Source organism: Oryzias latipes, chromosome 13 (assembly GCF_053564925.1).
Source record: "Oryzias latipes strain Hd-rR chromosome 13, Olatipes_Hd-rR_3.1".
Lineage (NCBI taxonomy): Eukaryota > Metazoa > Chordata > Actinopteri > Beloniformes > Adrianichthyidae > Oryzias > Oryzias latipes.
Window position 1 is genome coordinate 25252665 of NC_136249.1, and position 26165 is coordinate 25278829.

The 26165-nt window shown below is 37.6% G+C and overlaps 1 protein-coding gene across 4 annotated transcripts in view; it reads right to left on the reverse strand.

The window, feature by feature from the left end:
- Window positions 1-26165, reverse strand: part of lrfn1 (leucine rich repeat and fibronectin type III domain containing 1) — a 274781-nt gene that overhangs the window by 62308 nt on the left and 186308 nt on the right. For 3 of the 4 annotated variants that reach the window (XM_078929392.1, XM_011482421.4, XM_078929393.1), the window contains one exon: window positions 12823-12862. The exons of the other annotated variant lie outside the window; for it this stretch is intronic. The gene's annotated coding sequence lies outside the window, so the exon portion shown is untranslated. The remainder of the gene's footprint in view (window positions 1-12822; window positions 12863-26165) is intronic. 4 annotated transcript variants of the gene reach the window in all.

The window sequence follows — 26165 nt, forward strand, 5'->3', positions numbered from 1 at the left end:
TGAGAGTCCTTGTTTAGAACCGTGGACTTTCTGTTCTGTTTTCTTGATTTTCTTTTTTCTGTCAGCATCCAGTTTTAGTGTTGGTCTTCAGTGCCGCTCTTTTTCCTGTATTGCTTCTGCCTTACCAGGTTTCTATTTGTAAACACAACAGCTGCTTCTTGTTAGTTTTAGTCGCCCTGCCACAAGCTGTCTTGTCACTTTTAGTTTTCTTCACTCAGGTTTTATTTAAGCTCTTATGTTTTTTTTTTTTAAAGCCAGATTTCAGTTTATTTAATGATTCACTTTAGGATGTGTAGGTGAACTGCTCAAAGCACATATATGGTCTCAAACTATCTAAAAATGTAAGTTTCATTTTATATATTTGCTTTAGCTGCTATTTCTTAATGCAAAACATTAAAAAAAAATCAATTAAAATCATCTGCACTTCTATACCACAAAATCTCACTCTAAATGTCGCTGATAATGTTTAAAATGTTCAAAAGTGACATGTTCTATACGAAATGTCTGTTTTGTCAATATTCTGAGAAATCTTAGAATAACCCTTCATTTCAGAGAAATTGCATGTTCTCATGCTTGAGAGGCAAAGCACTTACAGGCAGCTTTTTAAATTCTGACACGGCCCCCTGAGAGGTATAGACACCCGACAACGGAGCAAAGAGACTGCAGATGAATCAGTCAGCTGAGCTTTCCAGCTACTAATCTCAGCAGGATTTTCTAGTCAGATGTCCTTTTCCTTGTGTTACCTTGGTCATGGTCAGTCAAAAAATACAAATAAAATAAAGGTCCTCTGATTATAATTTGAATAAGATAAATGAGTGACAATTTTCTAAGAAGAAAGTACACTTTCAATCGATTGTTGTATGTGTTTGGGTATTAAAAAAATATATATATATATATATATACATATCTGGTCTTTAAAGTCCCACTATGTTCATCTTTTTAAATCGTTCCTAACTTTTATCTATGATTATGTTGTTTTTAGCCAAAAAACCTGTAATTTTCTAGGACAAAGTTTTTGCCAAGTGACAGTAGTAAATAAGAAATTTGTTTCCGAGTGGACGGGACTGTTGGTGTGGACTAAGCCTGTCCCCCTTCCCATCGTCCATCCTTTTACATGCTTTGTTTTTCTTGCATTTTTTAGTCTGCTCCTAAGTCCCAAACATCTAAAAAAAAGAGAAATACACGGAAATGCAATTTAGAACTTGTATTTCTGTATTTATGTCCTCTATCATGAAAAAAATACCACTAGAACATGTTAAAAACACCAAAAACATAATTTTCACTGAAGTGGGTCTTCAAAGGTAATCTTATGATGAATCATGGACCTCATCCTGTCAATATTACTTCAAAAACCCCTGAAAATCAATGTGTGCAAAAATAAATGCCTCACGGAAACCATTCAAGTAAGAAGCAGTCAGGTGCTGCATGTCAAATGCTCTTGATTAAACGATTATCAACTTCCACAAATCCTGCCGTTTAGTGGTTTTTATTCTGATGTGTTGATACAAAACCTTTTTACTGACTTCAGAACACAGTTCGTTTAATCGTATTTTGTTCCAAGTTTAACGGAGAATTTGCTTTTCACTGCAAAACAAAGATGGAGAGGATCAGACCCTAATTTGTGTTTCATCTACGGGATCAAACAATTTGCTGCTGGGTATGCCAGCAGGTCCTGCTGGACTCCCGACTGTGGGGTGTGTGCCGGTGGAGGATTTTTTCCTTACTTTCCACCATAACCCACTGCTCATCAAAAACATCTTTCTCTGCACCCTTTGCACCTTTTTCCCCTGGCATGCAGACTTGGACAAAGCTCTGGATCACAACTTTAATGATAACATGGGGAAATCATCCAGAGGAGGTTTTCAGATCAAAGCCAATTGATATGGAATGAACTTGGGGACAGGTCATACGTTGGGGGGGTGGGGGGCTAAATGGAATGATATAAGAGGATGATGGGATCATTCTAAAATATTTATTCGCAATTGAGGGAGTTGTGACTTCAGCCATTAGCAGATTAAGAGGTCAAAGATCAGACTTTTGCTGTATAATTATTGCTGCAGGTGATTGCATATAATATTTATTTGCATTAGATAGGTCCTATAGTGTGATGATAGGACGTTCTGTTAACCCACAAACGGATGTGTCTGCTCTACTTTTAGAGACTGTTCCATGGTAGAAAAAGAGGCTAAAACACACAATAAATATTGATTATAACCTTCCCTTATCTAATAGAAGCTTTTAGACAAAACCATTAGACAGAAAAAAAGCACCAAAATGTCAAAAGGATTATTCTAAGCATTCTGCTAAAATTCCAGCAAGTTTTACATACAAAAGGCTGGGTGGTCCTACAGACAGTCAGCTCTCTTTTCCTTTATTTGTTGGTACATAAAGGCTTGAAGGGGAAAAAAAATCAAAAAGATTTTTTTCTGTGCTGAATTGCTCATATTTCTCTTCAAATCAAAATACCTTCCTTTGTGCAGCTTAATTTAATTAAGAACTATGGCGATGATCCAACACTGGGTGTTCTCATAACTTGCAGCAATGCTTAAGAAATCTTTGTTAAACTTAAAAGAAAACTGTTAAAAATACTTTTCATAAAATCCCAAAGCAGTAGCTCTAATTTAATTGCATTTTTATAAACTAATTTGTTTGCTTTGCTGCAACCTTTGATTTATTTTCACATTCACAATCCTTATGGCTTTGCTTGAGCTGACTGACTGACCTATTATAATCCATGGCTTTATGTGGAACATCAAAGCAGTATTTCTGTAAACGTCTACCTGTCCAAAAAATCCTGACGTAAAATGGGTTTTGCTAAAAACTCATCAATTTTACTCAAGATTGTAGTTTTTTTTTGGTACCAGAGTCATGGTGACATCTGGGTCATGAGCTAATGTTCTGCAGAGTATGTGCATTTCCTTATCTGCCCAAAATGTGTAAATCTGAGAATTTTAGCTGAAGCTTCAAAGGATCAAGACTGAAATGTATCCTGAATATTTGACATGCTTCTGTTTGCCACAGGCTGACTAACTGTGAAGCTTTTCAACAAAGCTAGAAAAAAATAGCCCTTTTTTGGTCAATAAGCCTGAACTACAGCTGAGTTGGAAAATAGGACTCCAAACAAGTTTGAACAACAATCCACGTAATCCTTTTTTAGTAACATTTTTAGTTACATTTATACCATAAAATATTATAAAATCCTTTAAATATACAATGCAATGTTGGCTTACTTTTTAATTAGGTGTACTTGTGTTTAATCTTCATACAGGGTTCATGCACTTTTGAGCAATGATTTCCATAACATTACCTTGACTTGTCAAAACCTTTCACTGAATTTCCAAAACTAAAAATAAACACATTTCAGTCAAACTATTGTAGTTGTTGCTGCTAAACCAAATCAAGAAACATATTGATACCAGTGCTGTCATGCGATTGACTTTTTTGTGCAATTAATTAATCACAACCTGAAATTAATTAATTAATCTAATTTATCTATTTTTAATCAAACCTAATCATTGCTGTGAAAAGCCTCATTTTAGGGTATTTTTATTTAAATTTGTGACATTGTGGCGCAGTAAAAACTCAAAATACATAAAAAAAGTGGCTTCACAAAGTTTTGTCATTATAATGCACTTTCAAACTTTACTTTTACACCATCAAGGGGCATTTTTCCTGTCATGATGAATTTAGAAAATGAAAAAAAAAATTGAAATTATTAGGTCCACAGTGCTTTAATTTAACACAACAAAAAACAGAGGGAACTTCTTTTTTAATAATACCATAAACACATGTTGAGACACGTTATATTCTACAGTTTGACACAACAGCAACAACAGACATGAGAGACTTTATAGCAGGGGTCGAGAACCTTTTTGGCCGAGAGAGCCATAAACGCCACATATTTTTAAATGTAATTTCCAAAGAGCCATACAATAATGTAGCGTCCCTTTCCCACACTGAAGCACGGGGACTTAACATCTTTTAAGGTTCTTTATTCTGGTTACTGCAGACCACAACAAACGCCGTCAAATTAATTCAGCAACTCCTGAATCTCCCGCTGAGACGAGAGCGCTTCTCCCTACTTTATATTCCCCCCTCCCGCTCCAGCCCTCCCATTTCCCTTATTCGGCCCATAGCTAAACCCCATTGGTCAAAATTACCTAACAACAGGCTGAGCGACAGAACTGAGAGCCAATCAGATCTCTGCTTGATGCGTTAAATGAACTCCAGAACTGTTAACGCGGCCCAACAGCCACCCAGTCCAACTCAATACGCGACAATTTGTTTAAAACTAAATATACAAGTGAATGTGTGCATTTGATGTAATTTCAACATTTTTAAAGTACAATAAGTCTGTGGATTTTTTTTTAATAACAATGTTATGCTGTTGCTAATAAATGATGAGTATTTCTCGTGGTAGTTTTGCTGATGGTCTAGTCTGGTTGATACGTGGTGAGTTTCTGCTTCATGCAGGCGTTAAGACTTTAAACGGGATCTTAGGTCTGAATATTCTGTAGATGTGAGACAGACCTGGAGACAAACACACACTCACACGCTGCAGTGAGTGACGGGCAGCGGGTTTTACGTTTTTACAATCCCTGCACGATTCACCTGCCGCCCCCCCCCCCCCCCCCCCCTGCTTTCTTCCTCACACATCCCGTCCCCGAAACTGCGCGCTCTTTCTCAGAGAGGGGAGCGCGCAGTTTTAGGCACGGCAATTCACAGGTTTCCGGGTGGTACCAACTCTGTGAAATAATAGATAACAGTAAACTGATAGTTTTCTCTCCAAGCACCGCTACTACTGCGCGCCTCTGGCATCGCATCACGCCCGAGAAGGACTGGTCTAATGAAAAAAAAAAGTATAATTAAGGATTTGTCTGCGAGCCACATGTGACCATCAAAAGAGCCATATATGGCTCGCGAGCCATAGGTTCCCGACCCCTGCTTTATAGTGTCCTTTAACCTGGTCATTTAAAAAGAATGTGAAGACTGGGATGATGAAAAAGAGAGAGGACAGCATTAGAAGAAGGAAATGATGAGCTGACAACGTAGGAATTCAGAAATTTAGACTTTGGTCTTTGTTGCATCATCTGGTCAAAAACAAACTGTAAAAGGTGAACTTTCCCTCTGAAATGATGCTTTGGATCACTTCTCATAATCAGAGTGGGTCGTTAAAGCGACCATTTTAGCAGCACAATTTCATAATGGTTTGCTACTTCAAACATAATCCACCGAAGACAATGTTTGGTCTGCACAAACAAATACACCACACAGAAAAAGGACTCTCCCACACCTGCGCTGAAGCCTTTAAAGCCACTTGTAAGGAGGTTTTTGAAAAATGAAGAACACATTGTCTCTTGGATCTCAGATACTTCAAAAGTGTCAAAGCATTTCCTGCAGCAGTTCGAGCTTAAGATGACAAAAAGAAATCAAAGGCAAAACACAATCTTATGAGCCGTATTTACTGCATAGACCAAATTCCAATCACCCTGGTGTTTTCTAAAATAAACTAATTAAAAGAATTCATTTCACCTAACCTGTCCTAAACAATGCCCCTGAAAACAGATGAAGTTGCCTATTCTTTTTTTTCTATGTCTGGGTGAATTACACAGCTTATGCAATACTCCTGTCTTCCAAAACTACATCATTCTCTTAATATGGATTATTAACTTTCTATTTCATCCAAATTGCCAAATAATAGCTGATAGCTGCTTCTCTGTGCAGGGATAAAACCCGACACTCCCCTTGAGCAGACAAGCATCCTGCACGACTGCCAGTTCAAAGCTAGAAAGATCAATGTCCTCTCGGAGTGCCAAATTATGTAAAGCCCGACTTCCTGAAAGCGTTCAGAGTCGATATCTCTTCGCTTCGGGGCCACATGTGTCTCTACGATGTGTTATCTCCTTTTTTTAGCACCTTTAATATAAATGTGCAGATGTCCGGTTCCTGAAATGTCAAATACATTTCGATACATTTTAGTGAAATGTTAAGCTTTTATTCCAACTTTTAAATCTATGAATTTTAAAACTATGTGTAACAAGTAGGAAGTAGAAATATGTAAATCCGAACAGACCTCAATGCAATCTAATGAATATGCTGGTAAAAACAGGACATACATTTTTTTTGTAATTTAAAAAATAATCCTCCTCTGCACTTCCAGAAATAATGAGACACTACCACTTGAGATTGTTTTTTTGGTTCTTGCTGAAAGGCATCAAAGAAAGTTATGTTCCCAGAATTCTTTTTCTGCAGTGTGGCTGAGCCCTCTCTGTGTCTCCCCTAATTCCATTAACTCTGCCAAATTCCTTGTATTTTCAGTTTCTCTCAGGAGAGACTCCATAAATATTTACTGGCTAAACATTCCGTCTTCCGGCAGAACTCATTTTTAAACCAATCACAGGAAATGTGGAACCCAAAAAAAAAAACAAAGCTTCAAACTGCACAACAGAGCCACGATTTCGTCACAAAAAAAGAGACTGAACTTAAAAGTCCTGTGAGTCCTTGTGCAAATCAGCATTTACCTGTCTTTGGTCGCAGACAGACACCATTCCCCTGTGTCTCCATTGTGTGCTTCCCGTGCACGCCAGATGAAAGACGGCAGGGATCTTTGCAGCTCTTTTGCCTTGGTTGCACTGAAAGGCAGCTGCTGCACACACTCACCTCCCCACTGCTCTGGGTTTACTGTTTCCACTCACCCTGCACTAAGGTTAAAAATCAAAGTTTGAAAAGCAGAAATTGTGTTTATTTTGCTGAAAGTTTACCTCTTAGCCAGACTATTTCACAGTTCCAAATTCATGTGAAAACATCACTCTATTTTTCTCTCTATTAAAATCTTTTGTTCTATCTTTAAAGCATTTCCAGTTGTCTTCAAGATATGATTATACCTGTGTCGTGATCTTGAACAGTTTCTGCAGTAGTTTGTTAAAAATTCACCACTGACTTGTGGGCGCGACTGTTGGTGCCAAGTCACCCCCATCCCCCATTTCCCATCATCCATCTGTTTACACACTCTCCCGATAGCTTACGGCCCCTCACACCCTCAACCTAACATTAGTGGTGCAACAAAAATGGCAAGCAATATCTGAGCTATCCAGCTGTACAGTTTTGACAAGGAAAAAAAAACAAAAAAGCGGGCATGGATCTCAGCGTCTACTTCTACACAGTGACCACTGAATCCATGAATCTCATCCAGGCAGCCAGGCTGCAGTCTGTCTCCACAGAGAAGGTGACGGGCTGAAGTCTCCCGTTTCTGCATTAGCTGCATGACATCAAGGCTCGGAGATGTGCAACCAAGATTGCGGGTGACCTCTCACCCAGACAAGAACTCCTTTATAGTCCTTCCTCCATGCAAGAAGACCAGGTCTTCACACCACAAGAACAGCTATTTTACCCCTGCTGCAGTTAAGTGAACAGTGTCCCGACCCCCAACAACCCCCCTATCTACACAAACACACACTTTTTTTTAGTTGTACATCATTGTTTTTAATGTTTTTGAGGTTCCTAACGTATTGATTTTTTCAGTTAGTCTACTTTTCAAACCTCAAAAGTCACACAAAAAAACGCATTCCCAGTACTGTTATTTAAACCGTGCCTTTTTGATTCAGATTTGTTAAAAGCAGCAGATTTTCTGTGTTTCTTTGATTTGATTTGATTTTGTGAGCTGTCATTTAAAAATAATTAGCCTAGTTGAATGCAACATTTTTAAATCAAATAAGCTAAGCTGCACTGGAAAAAATGTTCTTAACAAGTTAAAAAAAGTTTCAAAAGTATAAATATAGAAAACAAGGTGTATTTGCATTATTAGAAAAAAGTACAGTATAGTATAGTAGAATTTGGAGTTTTCTCAGTTGTGAAAAATTAATCTTCATGAAAAATAATTTTTAGGTCTATTGCTCTTGTGATCAATTTTCGAAGTAGTAAAATTTAGGTTTTTCATCTTTCAAATAAGTGTTTTTTAAGCGCTACAACTGCCCCATTTACAAGACTGTTATCATAAGGATAAAAAAATCAAAATAAAGGCTGCAGCAGTCTTCTACACTCAAACGTGTCTCTAAGCTCCTATTTTTACATATGAAACTCTGCTTTACTGACACAGAATCCCGGAAAGCCGGCTCCACTGAAAATAATTTGATTTTGAGTCTCCAGAAGGTTCTGAATCTCTTTGTTTTTTAAACCTATCCAAAAATAAAGCTTCACAAAAGGCTCCACATATTTCATCTTCAAGCTAGGCTCCATTAAACGAAAAAAAGTCTTTGTTTTTTCGTCATTAATCTATAACTTTTTTTCTCTTAAGAAAACTTGTACATTTACGAGTTTTCATCTTGTAAATCTACGAGATTTTAAAATCTCGTAATTTAACAGTTATGGCTTTTTTCTCGTAAATTTACAATGTAACCCTTGTGCTATCCTAGGTACTTTATTGGGAGTTGGGTCATCTAGACCCACTAGACAGTGCGCTGAACCTTTTTTCTTCAATGATTTGTGATCTTCACTGGTATCCATGGATTTCCACCTTTATTCACCTTTGTCATGGTAGGGAGAACACGTCAATGTAAGGGTGAGGTCATCTAAGATAGCACAAGGGTTAAAAGTCGTAATTTAAAAGATTTTTTTTTTTGTAAACTGGCCCTAAAACTCTGTCGTATTAAATATGTTTATGAGGATATAAAAACTTTCCAGTTTCCCTGAAGCAAGCAAGTCAATTTCTTGAGAACAAAACAGCTTAACAAATAAACCTTTGGCTAAAATGCTGTTGCTCACCTTTCGGCATATCCCTGCAGGGGTCGCCACATTGAATCAGCTTTCACTGTTTCGCACATTTGATTAAGGCAGAGATTTTTTACACTGGATGCCCTTCCTGACACACCCTGTATTTTTATCTGGGCTGGGGACCGGCACAGTGACACCCAGAGTTGGTCCCCATTGTGGCTAAAAAACTTCTGCTTAAAACTATTATAAGAAAAAAAAAAAAACATGTTAAAAGACCATGTCAAACAGCCACTATGTAAGTTTTTCGCGTATTGCACTGATAAAAATCGGTCATACATGAATGTACCTGGAAAAAACGAAAAAAGTTGTGGTCTTTATGAACATTTTTCACAGATGTATCACAAATTAACCACAACAAAGCCACGCAAGAAGTTCGAATGGCAAATGTGGAAAGCCACAAATTTGCATATGCATCCCGCAAAAATCTTACACAATTGCTTAGGTTTTATGTAATAACTGCATTTAAACTATGTAAAATACACTTAGAAGTAAATTTACACTTCATATATACCTATTTCAAGTTTAATAATATATTTAAGATACAAACTAAACAGATAACAGGTATTTATGCAGTGTAGGTTCAATTCAACACATAATTACAAAGGGAAAAATTAAATTAAGTATTAAAAGGACACAAATTAATAAAAGACCAGATCTTTCCTGCCTTTGATTGCTTACATGTCTATCTGTAGTTAAAAGATTAAAGGCACTCCTTTGGTAGAGGAGTCAGCACCACTGCTTCTGCAAAAAAGGTCAAAGATTTATTGAGACGGGAGAAATGAAAGTCTTTTTTTTCTTGCCCAACACACTTTTTCCCGAACCCAAACCAGGAATTACTGGTGTGTAAACTAAGCCAAGCACACTGCAACCTACTCAGTATTTTAGAGATAACACCAAAAGAGTGAAGAGTGAAAAACAGGCCTGAACCAAGATCTACAGTACTTATTTCCACTGTCCGCAGCTGCACGCCTGCATCATAAAACTTAACAAGACTCGTGACAACCTGAGGTAACTGTGTCTAATGCAACAAAGCACCAACTTTCTATTGTAATTGTCACTGCGGTGCTAGTATGAAAACATTATGTCACTGCATGCTATGTAATTCATTTTGTAAGAGGACACGCTCATGTCTCATGTTTCTGTGTCCTGCTGTTTATTACAAAACATCACACAGACTTGCTGTTTTTTTGTCCTTTACTCTATGGAAAAGTTAGCAGAGCAATTATGTTACGTAAGTTGAACTGCAGTCCATCTACCTATACTATATATTGGATTTCTGTAAGGATGAGGGATTTTGTTTCATTTCAGTTTTATTTTCTATGTGTGTTCAAGTCATCCTGTGGAATTTTCATGTTATTAAGGATCATTCATCTTTACGCATGTTTTGCATTTCTTGCTGTTCTTACAGTCCATAATTTCACTATTTTCTTTTAAACAGTTTACATGGTGCCCATATTCCAGATAAGCCTTACTAATAAATACGATACAGGCATGCAAAGACAATTGTTGTATTGTCTTCATTTTTTGGGTGCTAAAACGTGCATAATCCTATAATATTTAGAATTTTATTTTATTAAAGATTGCAAAGACTTTTATTATTTGACAGTTTCGCCGTTAACTGTCTGTATTCCTTTACTACTTCCAGGATTTTAGCATAATTCAGACACATTCTCTGTACATTATTGACAAATCGTTCATACGCAATGCATTGTGGTCTATATTCGCCTATCTAATGAGCTTCAATTTACATAGTTTTTTTCAAAAGTCTTCTGGGAAATCTCTAGAACACCTCTAAAAAATGGCAAATGCATTACATAGGGCACAACGTAGTGAGTAGTGCAAAAAATTTGAACAAAACCAGAAGAAAGTAAAAACTATGACGTTGATCGGTATTTTTGAACTTTAAATCTTTATTTTACACAACTGGATGAGAATAACAGGATAATCATCATATCAGTAAATATTAATCACATTTTAAAATGACTAAACCTATTTTTGTTTGCTACATAAAACTTGTATTTATTTACTTTTTGTAATATATTTGTCAGAATGAAAATTGTTGATAGGAGGCGACAATTTGATCCCCTGCTTGAACAGAGGAGGCTGGCATTGCTGCAACCAAACAACTACCTCATTTCCTGCTAAATCTATCTGGAATATGTTGTGACACATAATGATCTGAGTTTATGTTGAACATGTGTGAACTGTTCACATTAATATTTGATCTTTATTCGTAATGTGGCGTGCATCAGGGATTCTTTTTCGTCTTGTTCTATTCATACGGTAAGTTTTGGGTTTTGGTTTATTTTTCATTTTGTCCTGTTAGGTTTTGATTCATTTCTTTTTTTTTTAGGTAAGTAATTTAAATTTCTGCCACGCTTGCCTGTATCTGGGTTATGCAAAACCACTTTTCATGAACGCTCAGAACTCTGTTCATAACAACGGTTTGCTCTTCCAGAACAGCAACTTTAAGTGTTACATCTACAGTAAGTTCTGCTCTGCATGCTTGTGTATCCTACTTATTTGCATTATATTTTTAGACAGTATTATGTTCTAAAATGTCACGTTATTTAAATTTAAACTGTTTCCAATTTATTGATTTTATGCTGGATTTTATGTACATTTTTATAAATTACTATTTGGGTTGCCACATATAAAGAATAAATCCTCCATACTGTCATATTTTAGGCTTATTCAATGCCTTAGTGACCCTTGAACAGGGCTGATTTCCATGTGCGCTTAAAGATGTGAATGCTTTTATCATTACTGATCAAATCTTCCCAAATGCAGAAGTGCCTTTGTGATGACACAGGCTTGGTAACACACAAGATATTTATGGATATATCCATTAGCCCACATGTGAGAAAGCAGTGTCATCTGGACGGGCCTGTCAGATGATTACATTGAAATACTGCACAGCTTCAAAAAGAGATTCAAGCATCATATGTTTTTATGTTCTGCCAACATTTGCTTCATGGTCGGAGAAGTGAAACAGCAAAATAGCTGCGGTTGTTATCATTCAGGCAACAATAAAGACTTCAGCAAAAAGCTGGAACAGCTGAATCATAAATAACGCACAAAAAGCCTTTTAAAATAAGTAAAGACATTTTGCAAGCTGTAAAAAATAAAGCACATGAGGGGGGAGGGTAAAAAAAACGGAGGAAAAACAAGAAGTGAGAAATGTCACAATAAGAAGATCAGATAGCTGCTCGGCTTCTGTTATCTGAGAGAGGTGACAATTGCAAGAGGTTTAGCAAACGGAGCACACACGAGGCTGTAGTTCATGCTGAGTTTTTGTCGTGTGGGGATGCAGCAGCTGATAAAGTGGCTTTTTTAATCTGCAAACAAAAACACGAGGATTGCTTCTTCTGTCTCCAACAAACGGAGCATACTGAAGATGTGAACACGCTTCACGTGCACAGTCAGGACTTGATTCTATAATAGAGATAATCTATCACCCATACGCACTATTATAGGCACCTTTATCAGGCCATCTTTAATATGCCATCTCAATCCATGCCAACAATAATTCATGCTGTTTTCAGCTGTTCATCAGTGGGCCATTTTTTTCCTATTTTTTTTAAATTGAGATAAGGAATTAAATCTGCTGGAACAGGGGATGCTGGCATTGCTGCAGGGTGGCAAAGCAGAGGCTCTGATAATAGAGCTGACTCCCATTGCGCAGGCTATGAGGCAAACAGCCCTGGCGCCAGCCCAGCCCAGCCCATGTGAGAAGATAGGTTACAGTGTCGTTGTGCAGAGGCCGTCTCTTTCCCTCCAATGTGAACACGAGGTGAAAGCTGCATGTGGCAGAGGCGAGGGACAGAATCAAATGCTGTGCTTTTGAATTCTCTGTGGCTCAATTTGTCTTAATATAAGATAGAAAAAGAAGTAAAAAAAAAAAAAATGGAGAGACTGTGGAGCCAAATACTGACCCAGAGTGATCGATAATCTTTGTTGACTTGCAAAAATTAACAATTTAATTCTGTAAAAACTGCTAAATCAGCTCCTGCTGTTAACTCCATGTATTTGTGTTCCAGCTGGGGAACTTACCCAGATGTTATATTCCACGCCGACTTCTCCTCAAAGCGGTCTGCAATGATAAATAAATAAAAAGTCACATAATGTGCACGCAACTAACAAAAACAAAGGTCTAAAAACAGCTTTGTGATCAGAATGGCTCAATTAAGAATTTAATCTCTCACTGCATCCCAGTCTGGAGGAGCAAAACAATCATTTTCTGCACAGATGAAATGAAATTTTCAAGCAGAAATATTGTCTTATGCGCTTCCTCGGGTAAAAAAGGATTTCTGGTGTTATGTGCATAATGTGTTTGTGTGTGTGTGGTATGTGTGTGTGTATGTGAACACTTTTTTGAGATTGACATTAACCCACAGATCATACACGGAAACTTCAGATTTTTGATTTTCCAATGAAAACATTAGAAGCAGCAAATGGACTTAATGAATTTTGATTACCGAGCAACTTAAATACATATAAAATACTAGTAAAATTATAAAATGTGCCTTTTGGTATTTGCTAAAAATTAAACTTTTGAAACTAAAACTAAAATGTTTTGATCTTTTTCAGATTAAATTCTAATTTATTTAATTTGTAAATTGTTTAGTTTAGTTTGGTAAATTTTGCTTCTCCATTTTCTTTGGAACTCCAGCTTTTTAACAAAGACAGAAGTGATTTACGGAGCCTTTCCACTTTGTAACTAGAGTTAGTCAGCAGAGGTATTTGCCCAATTTAAATTAACTGAGAAGGAAATTCAGCTCAAGATGCAAGAAAGACAGCTCGATTTGTTTCCTGACTACGGTCAAAGACACAGTGGTGGAGGGATAAACAAAGCAAGTCGTCCAAAGCATTTCATGAAGAGGATTTTCTGCTTGTTTTTTTCTTGTGTTTTTTACTGTTTTTGAGTTCAAACATACACATTCATACATGTACAGATGGGACTGACATTGACAAGTCCAATTATCTCTGTAATTGCTGTCAAATTGTTGTATGCACGTCCTGTGATGAAAAATTGTCACTGCAACTGAGAAACAAAAATCAAATCATCATTGGAGACAGCTAGCTCTAACTAACTCCAATGATGATTATAAAAACTTGATTCTCCTAAAAAACATCCTTTGCATAAGTTGAATAAATATTTTCTAAAAGAGTTGTGACCAGCATCGTTTTTCCCATCAAGCTTAAAAAGTGGCTGTTTTGGTCACCAGGTGAGCAATCGGTACTTCTCTAATCGAAATCCATTTCACTTAAATGCAGTCCATTAAAACAACATCCATACAGGCTGAAGTGTGTATCTGTGGTACCCAGACAACCTATACATCCTTTTTCCAGACATGTCTTCTGTTTTATTTAAGGTTGGGGGGGTTTGGAACAGTGGCAAAGGCAGACTACATCTTTGGCTGCCAGCCAGTGTGTCACTCAAATCGCCCATTTTTATTCACAATTTGCTAACTTGTTACTTAAAAACTCCCTACAATCATCTTTTAAAATATTTTAAAACAATTCCTTGAGGCCTTTTAACTATAATTATGGTGTTTTAAGGCAATACCCAAAATTCCTGTGTCATTTTCTAGGACATAGTTTCTGCAGATCTGCAGTAGTTCATTAGAAATTTGCCTCTAAAGTGTAGGTGGGATGGTTGGGGTGGAGTAAGCCTGCCCTCCTTCCCATCATTCGTTTCTTTACATGATCTCCCACTAGCAGTTAGCCCCTAACAACCCCAACCTAACATTAGTGGTGAAACAAAAAAAGTGAGCAATACTGGAACTTTCCAGCCATATAGTTTTGAGCCAGATGCCACCTCGGATGAGAAATACAACAAGTGAATGCATCAGAATGGAGAGGAGCAGAGAATGTGTGGCTTGCCATTGTAGCTATGTCACAGCTACAAGGTGTTTCCATCTGCTTCTCCTTCAAAATGATTTGACTAATTTGAATAAATTCGATTTTAAGCTTCGTCTTAATGTCCTCTATCGTGAGAAAAATGCTACAAGAACATGTCAAAGACACCAAAAAACCCAACTGTCGCTGAAGTTTGGTCTTAGATTGACTAAAACACATTGCAAAGTTTTATCTCCGAAATTTGAAAACTGACTTTTTTTGTCACAGTTCTGTGTCCGTTTTTTGTTTATAAAAAAAAAAAAGAAACAAAAAAAATAAATTTTGCAAATGTTTCTTGGGATTCTTAACATTTTCAATTAATGTTTTCATACAAAGATTTTTTTCTAAAAGTAAAATACATTGTTTAACGCACATTCAGTAAACTAATTACAGGATATAGTTCAGCCAAAAAAGGAAGGAAAAACTGCTCTTTCTTTCAGCTGTGGGTTAAACTGGGTCACTTACATGTTACCCTGAAGAAAAATCACAGCAATTGCCTTCACTGTCACATAGACACGTCATGTCTGTGGACTGAATCCAGGATTTCTGTCACTGAGTACTGTTTACTTTTAGCCCCTTTGACTGCCTAATGGTCTTATGTAAGCCTTTAGTTGAAAAGGTAAAGACAGAGAAATCATGTCAGATCACCAGAAAAGGGTTTCAAGTGTAACAACCCATAATACACGTGTTTGTTGTCTCCGTCAGTTGAGTGTTGTTGGTGGAGGAAACAAACATTGGTATATAGTCTACAGCTCAGCACCAGCAGCATAAACTGTACATAAAAAATGGATGGAGCATGACTCTCCATAAGTGCCAGCTGTTCTAACATGTTTGTTCATTTCCAGATGGCTATTTTAGAAGACCTATAACATTTTTTCCTCCATAATAGTAACATTCATTAAGTGGTAATTTGTCATTTTTCTATAATCGCTTTAAAACAGCGTGAGGACTGGCAGGCATGCCAAGAAGAGAAAGACTGAAGTGGACTGAACTGGAAGAGGAAATCTTTGACAGGCTTTGCATTTTGGGCACTCTTGCCTGAAGACAAAAAAAAGGACAAAGAAAATCAATCAGTGCAAGTTCCTTAACTTTATGTCAAAGACCACCTTATGAAAATTGTGTTTTTTAACATGTTCTTGTTGCATTTTCCATTTAAAAAGATTAAGATTAAAATTGCATTTCTGAGGCTTTCTTTATTCAAATCATTGTGAATCAGGAGCAGATGAAAGAATGCAGTTGTTAAAAGTTTGTAACAGTTACATAGGCGCTACAGTCAGCAGGCCACAAGCTTCCTGCTCTGCTCCATTCCGACGCATCCACTTGCAGACAAATAGATCCACGTGGGTCACTGCACCACATTTACTTACTTTGTCAACATTTAGGTTGTCAGCAATCCTTCAGATTCATGTTTTTGGATGGTTTTTAGTTTGATTTCCACTGTTTTGTCACCTCACTAGTCAATAGATTGCTCACTCTGAAGTCACCTACACCAGAGTTCCCTTGCAAGTGAACTCAAACTGATGCAAGTGCACCGTAACCCTTGTGCTTTCCTAGGCACTTTAACATTGGGAGTTGGGTCATCTAGACCCACTGGACAGAGTTCTGAACCTTTTTTCTTCAATAATTTGTGAACCTCACTGATGTCCATGGATTACATGAAATCTTTCCACCTTTATCCACCTTTGTCATGGTAGGAATCACATGTCAATGCACGGGTGGGGTCATCTAAGATAGCACAAGGATTAAATGATGTGCAGTGGAGTTCATGTGAGTTTTTAAACTTGCCAAACACAGTAGGTGTTACAAGGAAATGAATTGGAGTTCAAATCAAGCCCTCAATTGACCAGTTGGGTCTTTGTCACAAAGACAAAATCTTTAATCTACCAGCTTTTTTGGTTTTTTACTATGGAGCAGCTGCAGATCTGCAGATCACAAGGTTGATAGTTCAGACCCTGATCCTGGTGGTCCATGTGTAATTGTGTCCTTGAGCCAGACTCATTGCTTCTGATGGGTTCATTGATGCGCAAGTATGAATGTGGTTTGCAGTATAAAAGCTCTCTGAGTGGTTGAGTAGAGAAGTATAGTCCATATATCCTTCACCCTTGACCTAAGAGTGACGGATATGGAAGGAAGAAGCAAAATAGACGTGTACTGCTGTGATTGAGCACACATTTTCCACTGAAAGTTTTTCAGAAAGATAATGCCCTTGATTCATTTTGTTTTTGTAGTGAGTCTTTTACTTAGAAAAGAAGCAAATCCATTATTTTGATTCAACCTAAAACAAAAATAACATTCCAATTTTGCTGGGAGCTTGAGGTTAGCTTTGTTTAGAATTGGGATCTTCTTAAAGATTCATGTGAAAGCACTAATGATGCAAGACTTCACCGCCTCTCCAAAAAGGCATCATCAGCGGCTGATAATCTGAACTAATATGAAACTATAAATAAAGAATTAGTCCGGTTTTTGCAAAAACAATGTACAGATGCTACAAACAGGATGATCAAATGCTTTCTATGTTCCTAAAATAACACTTTGTGCATCATAACTGTCAATCAAATCTAAACAACTGCTATAAATCACAGTTGTACTCTTTAATGTTAAAAATAATTTTGCCTTCAAACGTGTTTTTAAACAAGTATTTTGCCTGATTCGGTTGCCGGTGCAGTTGAGATGAAATGGGATTAGATTTTATCACCTGTGGTATCAGATTAAATTCACTTGATCCCCAGCCATCGATCACAGCAGAGCAAGTCTCCGGCTTCGTTCCGCGCTCCATTTATGTGTCAGCGCTGAGCTCCCAAAACACAATGACGGAAAGCAGAGATGCGCTAAACCCTTGATTGAGTTTCCACGCAGTCAAACGTGCAGGATGCCCCAGCACAGTGACAAATTGTTGTTCCTAGTTCATTGCATACTGACACTAGACATTTCAGCACAGAGGGTCTCTTCTAGCATCCTTTCTCACAGTGAACTCGCCGACATCTGCATGTTGCTTGGATGAGAACTCCACTGGTTGTTACAGTGGTCTTGAAGTTCGAAATCATGCCAACAAATCACTTAATGCAAAAATGTATTAATGATCGCAACAATTAAAAAAGCAAACAATAAACAATTACATTTCAGAAACCAAAAATCTTTTATTCGGGAGAAGATTGAGCTAAACAAAATGAAGAAAAAGCAAGTTTTAAGGAAGGAGCAATAACCAAAATTTAAGTTATACAGAGAATTTGTTTCCCATTAGTGTGATGGACCAAACAATATCTCTCTTAAGGAACAGACAAGGAGTGGTCCACAGTGATGCTAATTTCTCCTTTTCGCTCTTTAAAGTTTCTAACTATGCTCCTTAGGACGTCCCCCTGTGTGGATCTGCTGCAAATGCAGGGTTAGATTCTAACTGGTTTATCTGAAGTGTAATGTGAGCTGCAGTGGTGTGTCTGCAGCTGGGTGCAGAAAAGCATTAGGGAGGAGTCAAAAGGTCACTCTTTGTTCACTAAAAGTTAAAAACTTACCACAAAAAAAACATTCTTTCAGTCTAATCTACAACACAGGAAAAGCTAAGATCTATGGAACATTGTGATTTCATGAAGACATTTGTCCATTTTTCAACCCAATGTTATTTGGCATGAAGCGATACCAGATATGCTCCGCACATATTAAACATATTAAAACATATTAAGAGAACCTCAAAACTCAAACATTATCATCAAATCAGCATTGTACCATAATACCCACTATTTTTGGTTTCTTACATTTTGTTTTTTAACTTTTCATGTTGACTTCTGGAAATTAGTTTTGTTTACTGAAGCATTTTATTTCATTCCAGCTTTTTTTTTTTTTAGTTTTTTTTAAATGTAATGCTTTTGTAATTGTTTTTGTGATCTTTAATGTTTTTAATGATCTGTTGGTGAGATTTACACCTCTGGGCCACCGTATTTTGTTAATGATGGAACAATGAAATGCAGGACTTTCAACCAAAATGGGCAATAACTTGTTAAGAAAATATTTTAGTTGAATAATGTGGTGCTTGAAAATGTTGTACTTACTCCTGGTGCTTTGAAACTTAAGTGATACTGAAATAATGTAAGAAAAAAATGACGATAAGGCAACAAAAGTCTATATATATTTATTTTTTTGGTTAGCTCAAATGCAAACTTCTTTACCCTTCAGCACTGCGGTATGTAGGCTAGATCTGTTCCACTGAGCTACAGCTTTTTCTCCCACTTTGCTACAGTCACACAAGCACCAATCACAGTTAATTGAAGCTTATAGAGATAAAGAGAGGAGAACCGCTTTCCACTTCTTTCCTTTTTTCCTCAAATAATGACAAGATAGGAAACGCTTTGATTCCCGTCTGTCAAATTTAATTGCCAATGCAGTAATCTGGATTAGAATCTCAACAGTTCTTATTTTTATCAGCCTCGGTACCAGCATGGGCTATTTGTCCAAGCAGGAAGTATTTACCAACCTCTCTCCTAAGTGCAAACAAGGTAAGGCTCTATAAATGACCTCAGCATAGAAGCAACTTTCAGAATTAGGAGCTTTATTGAAAGCAAAAATATTGCTTTAGTTTTCTTTGGCGTCTCACATTTACACAAATGGATGGCAAAATATCATTCCAGCTGACGTCTTAAAAATAAATCCAAATCTGTCCCTTATTTAATGCATGCAGTTACAGGGTCCAAAGGCAAGCATTCCAGCTGATGTATGATGGTGATGTGAGATGCAAAATGTTATGGATGCCGCTCTTCACCGAGGCATCCATCCTTTGTTCGTGTTCCCCAAAGCACTCGCCTCAGAGGAATTGATTTATTCAGAAGGCACACATTATCAAACTGCACATAACACTGGAGCTATTTATTCTGCTTTAGCTGTCATCCTGCAAATTGTGGTTGTATGTTAACTGGTGCTGTATTGCACTCTCAAACTTCCACACAGATACATAAACATGCATGGACATTGGAACTGTGTTGGAAGAGCAGGCCTGTTGAGAAAAAACTCTAGAAGTATACTTATGTCGTTTTTAGGCATATGATCGGTGGTCAAAAAACCACCACAAAAAACATGACCTACATTATTTTGTAGGTCATATTAGGTTATATGTATGTTATATGTAGGTTTTGTTATACATTATTTGCTCCAAATATGGATTTATTGTGACAGTTGTTCACACAGAGCAAAACAAGTAATGCATAATATTCAGCAATTGGCTGTCCAATGTTACGAGGATGCTGCTAATTAAATTATTATATTCAGAAAATACCAGTTTTAGGGACCGTGTTTTTTCCACCCTTAAAAGTTAGACAAGGCTGACCTTGGCGTCCATTTTTTTAGCTTCCACTTTGACAGTTATGGGTTTAACGATATCACATTTTAATGGTACCTCCAGAAAGTCTTGAGTTGTAATTAAGTTTAAACCAGCTGTAGATATTTCACTGGAAATGTAAACATACTTTATCCATTAAAGTTAAGGGAAACTTGAATCTTAAAAAAAAAGATATAGGATGCCCACGTCTTTCTCGTACAGGCCGATCTGTGAAAACATTGTCTGTCATTAAATTGGTGTGTGACCTGAAAAAGGTTGGATACCACTGGTGTAGGTTACATACACAAGTGCAAACTCCAAATATAAAACACATTTGAAATTCAACTAAATTCTTCTGATGCTGTAAAGCCCAGTCACCAACCAATAAGCTTCTTATTTGCAGCCATTCTCAAGGACAAACATCTATTTGTCTGCTGCCTCAGAGCTTGAGTGCACATGAACTGGCAGCTCTTTGGAAAAATCTAAATTTGGATTATTTTCCTGAAACAACAAATGAAACAATCTCATAACGACAAACTTTTTTTGATTAGCGTGCCTAAAAAAGTTTGAAAAACTAATTTTGCTAATATTTTTTTGTAATGCTGAGTTCATGTGGCCAGAGGCCAGTGATGTTTCTGCTAAAAAAACCCAATAAAGAGAGAAACGGAACCTACTGCTGGGTGTGTCCGCAATCTCTGAACCATTGGTGAAAATGCTAGGTAAAGAGCATTTTTACACTGGGGAAATATGGGAAGCATGTGCCTCCCTTATCAGACTCATCATATTTTAGTCAGAAGCTCGGTGGTTCAATTCCCTATTCAGCATGTGTCAAAATGTCCTTGGGCTTGGACCACCTTCTGCCCCCGTCAGTGTGAGATAGAAGGAAGAAAGATGGTGGAGTGTGTGAAGTTGAAGCCTCATAAGCCTTATATAAATGCGGGCATGTCTTCCCTTTTATTCTGCCTGACTTCTCACATGTCTTTAAGAAGCATTTTTCAGCTTGGACCCAGTGCTTCTATAGAAAACACTATAAATAAATAAGCATGCATTTACGATGGCAGCACTCTGGTCCTAAACATCAGTTTAAAGCAATACACCCTGAAACATATTTTCTCTTTTGTATATGTTTTGGATTTTAGAACATCTGTTTTACATAAGTACAAATGCTGTTTAATCTGAAAATGAATGTTCAACGTAGGTATTTAGTCGTTTTAGGTTAAAATATTTACAATTTCTATAACAAAAAGTATTAAAAAAAAAGAGGATTCCTCCAGAGACTTGTTTTGATGAGTGAGTTGAAAACACATCCTGGCCAAGGTGACTTTAAGGTTCCTCACAGTATTAGCAGAATGTAATAACATCCAGCATAAAAGGATGACTTTCAAAAGAAAAAAAAATAGAGAGTGGTATTTGAAACACCAAAAGTGACCTTAGATGTGTTTAAATTTACAACTGAGAATAGCTTTTTATTTAGACTTTCTTTTCTTTCTAGCATCACTTTGCTTATGTCATATTCCAGTTGATGAAAGCTTGCTGGTTCAATTTCCTATTCCCCATGCTAATTACCTAGTTTACCTTTACTGGTTTCTCTGACACATAAACCAAATTCTTGACATTGCAATTCGTATGCAGACAACACAACGATGTATCTTGCTGTCAGTTAACCCTTGTGCTATCTTAGATGACCCCACCCTCACATTGACGTGTTCTCCCTACCATGACAGAGGTGGATAAAGGTGGAAAGATTTCATGTAATCCATGGACACCAGTGAAGATCACAAATCATTGAAGAAAAAAGGTTCAGCGCACTGTCTAGTGGGTCTAGATGACCCAACTCCCAATGTTAAACTGCCTAGGATAGCACAAGGGTTAACATAAAACTTTTAAAATACAACAGGAATATTTATCTGCATTTGAATGTGAAACAAGTGAGTACCGTAGTTTTCAAAGTATACTATAAGTCGCATTTTTTTCTTCTTCATAGTTTGGCTAGGGGTGTGACTTACACTCAGGTGCAACTTAGTTGTAATTTTTTTTTAAATAAATAAGCTCACATAAGCGTTACTTTCCCACTAACAACCACTAGAGCGCACTGTAGGTGTATGTATCAGCCATTGACTATATAATATATAACTGGATGAACCACGCATGACGTCACCCATAGAATATGCCTTGCTTTTGGTTCAAACCCAATGAAGTCAATCTAGTCGCCATTTTTCCATTATATGTCTGTCGCCATGTTGGAACCAGACTTTCTCATTGAGCTGTGATTGGTCCGTCTACATTTCTATGGCAACCACTCTCTCCAATTAGGAGTGAGCACGTTAGAAAGGCCTTCCATTGAAAGCACAACGGGTGTGCTTCTATTTATATATTTCTTCTGGCTGCTGCGACTTATACCGAAGAGACGTAAAGTCCATAAAATACAATACTGGCATCAAAAAATTGCTTAAGAATCAGTCCCTCGGAGATCAAGCAGCTGGGTAGCTTGGTTGGAAAGGTAGAAAGCTGCCACGCAGGAATCCAGGGAGTAAACAATGGTACTGGGGGCAATTATGATATGGCAACAATTGAACAACAATGACAACAACACATTATTTTCAGTAAGCTTTTGTCTGGACCAGGAGTGGGTAACTCTAGGCCTCGAAGGCTGCATTTCTACATCTTTTCCAACATACTAGCTCTGGCATTGTCTAATTGGCTGGACACTCCTGTACCAGGTAATCAATCATGAGTAGGGCCTGGATATCTGGAAATCATGCAGGCACACCAACCCTCAAGGCCTATAGTTGCCCATTCCTGGTCTAAACGTAAGCTAGGCACTAGCTTCTGTCCATTGTCTATAAAATGATAGGACATGTATCATATGCTTGCCAAGCTTTGTACAGCGGGTATATTTCGCTCAAGTTATTATGCAAGAGTTTAAGTCCTTGCTGGTTTTCGGAACACAGTGGATCCTATGCCTTATTAAACTTTCGCACTTGTGCTTCTACAGATTGTGATGTATATACTTCATGATGTGGCCACAGTGATCAGACTGACTACAACAAAAGGATAGGATGGTGAAAAAGATCTCTGGAGGTAGCAGAGCTCCAGAAAAAGCAACAACCTCAGACACAGATACATAAGAGAAAGAATGTTTAAAAAATAAGGAAAAGAGGAAGAATGGCGTTTAACTTTTATATTTTTCATGGCTATGATGTTGTGATTTCTTTCTTATGCTACATAGACACCACGCACGGGATCCACATTCAAGAACATGCTGAACGCAGGTTTTTGAAAGTGTTTTTAGCATATGGTGTTTACACTGGACTGTTGCTAACTGAATCTAGCGCATGTACTCACAGAGTGGGGCAAATCTCCCTAATATTGCTCTAGGCTTTTTCTTTCACTGCTCTATTCCCATATATGAAAGACTTGGTGTTATAAATTTCTGGCCGGATAAAAATCGTAATCATTAATTTCTCCTGCATGATCAAATTTTCAACAGTTGGTACTGAAAAGGATGCTACCTGTACAACCCCACCAAGTCCCAGTCCCTGACTGGCCAAAGTTCAACTGTTTTGAATTTTAACTCGCATTCAACAGCTGAATATTTTGTATGTAGTACGTATGTGACTTACAAATGTGTGAGAACAGAGGAGTTTTTAACACGGAAGCCAGAAAATGTCATATAAGCACATATACCTAGACTTGCATTGGAAGTAGTTCCCGGAATCCAGATTGCCAACTGTGATGTCCACGTGGCATTAACCCTTTAACGCCAGAGATGTCGCCGGAGATACCTAAATAACACATGCTCTCTGACTTACTTTATCTCTCTAATCTTTAATGTGACCTGAATGAATCAGTCTATTGTGATATGGAGAAGAACGGCTTTTCATTTCGGCTTAGCACAGATGTGCAACACTTTACGATCATCAAGTGTTGCACAAAGGGGCAAAGCGCGCTTTTCTCTGCGACAGAGTCTGATGGAATTACGTTAATTCTGTAAACGGTTGAACAGTTACAGTTGTCGAAAGAATGTAAACACTGGAGGTAAAGCTCTGGTCTAAAAGGGTTAAGTCAAAACCTCCATGAAGTGCAGATGGGGCCAAAGTGATGATGAGCAATAGTACAAGTTGCCTAGAAGAATCGCGTCAAATAAGATATGCTCTAATAAGTGCTGTTTTTAAGATGCTATTTTGGATTATAAAAAACAAAAAGTGCTCGCTGTGATGTCTCATATTATGCACCTAAGTCAGTAAACCAAAGCAAACATGGTAAATGAAACCCACACTTAGTCATCAGGTACATAATTGTTTAAAAGGCAAAATGCAAAGTTTTGCACCAGTGGCCAAAAAGGTCAGCCTGGTTACCCATGAAGCCCTGTCATGCCAACCGCCAGTGTGAGAGGAATCTGACGTTCCCTTTATTTTTGATGAGTCAGACAGGATCGTCTGTGCTGCTTATGATCTGATGCTTTCGTTGTGAGCGCTTCCCCTCCCTCTTTCCCATGTGAGCTGCACTCTCTGATGATGTCCACACAGCTATTTATACACTTAGGCGTGCTCAGCACATTTATCAGCACCACATAAATAAACAGAAGGTATGAGAGGCAAAGCAGGCAGATTTGCTTTGGTACAGCAACTTTTGATTTTCCAGCTTCCACATGCAGAGCTCAGTTTAGAATCCACACAGTGAAACGCAGATGTGGCTTCTGCCATTTAGTAAGTCAGCATTGATGATGGTATGGGAGGACATGGCATAATATGAGTATGTAAATCTGGAACATTAGGAGTCCAAAGAAGCAGAGAGGGTGGGAAAGAGGTAAAGATGTTTGTGCAAACAGGTTGGAAAAGGTGGAGAGAAGTGTCAGGTGTGATGAGGGACAAAATAATGTCTACGAGAAGGAAAGCAAAATCATTGTGAGACCAACAATGTGTAGTTAAGTCCCATCAGAGAGACAGCTGGTTGAATGGTAAGGCCATGTCACGCAGCCACTAAGTACATTTTGTATGTATTGCACAGAGGGAAATTTGTCATATGTGAATAAACGTGCAAAGAGTGTGAAAAGTTACAGTCTTTATGTGAAATTCTCACAGATTTATCACAAACGAACAACATTAACTTGTGCTATCCTAGGCACTTAAACTATGGGAGTGGGGTCTAGACTATTGCGACTATTTTATATGCAATTGTTAGTGATTTGTGCATCAATTACATAATTTGAAAGTGATGCGTTTGAAATATACGGGATATAAAAGTTATACATTGGTGAAACATGAGTTAAACGTCTGTTAGACATACAGTCAGGACCATAAATATTTGGACAGAGACATATTCTTTCTAATTTTGTTTCTGTACATTACCACAGTGAATTTTAAATAAAACAACAAAATGCAGCCAAACTGATTGGGCGGCGTTTCATAATACAGATGGACAACGACCCAAAACATACAGCCAAAGCAACTCAGGAGTTTATTAAAGCAAAGAAGTGGAATATTCTTGAATGGCCAAGTCAGTCACCTGATCTTAACCCAATTGAGCAGCATTTCACTTGTTGAAGACTAAACTTCAGACAGAAAGGCCCACAAACAAACAGCAACAGAAAGCCGCTGCAGTAAAGGCCTGGCAGAGCATTCAGAAGGAGAAAACCCAGCATCTGGTGATGTCCATGAGTTCAAGACTTCAGGCAGTCATTGCCAACAAAGGGTTTTCAAAGGCTTCAATGTCATCTGAGTTATTTTATTTAAACTTCACTGTGGTAATGTACAGCAACAAGATTAGAAAGAATGTGTCTCTGTCCAAATATTTATGGTCCTGACTGTACGTGGAAAGCTATAGGTTAGTGTGTGCATCTCGCAAAATCACGCACAGTTTTGTGAGATTTATGTAACAATTGCGTATAAACTACATAAACTGCGTAATTCTCAACCAATCAAAATCTTTGAACATTTCAAAACCAAATTCACATCAAGATCCGTCGGCCGAAACCCTAGACAGACATCAGCGCAAATCGACGAATGACAAATGCAAGAAACACTTATGACTTACGTATATCATGCACGTTTCATGAAAGATGAAAATTACATACATGGAAAATCCACAAAATGTATATAGCGGCTATGTGACATGGCTTTATGAAGGGAAGCCAGACTGAGATGATTTAGACGTGCAGAGAAACGACAGTGAAATTACCAGTTTAGGTTAA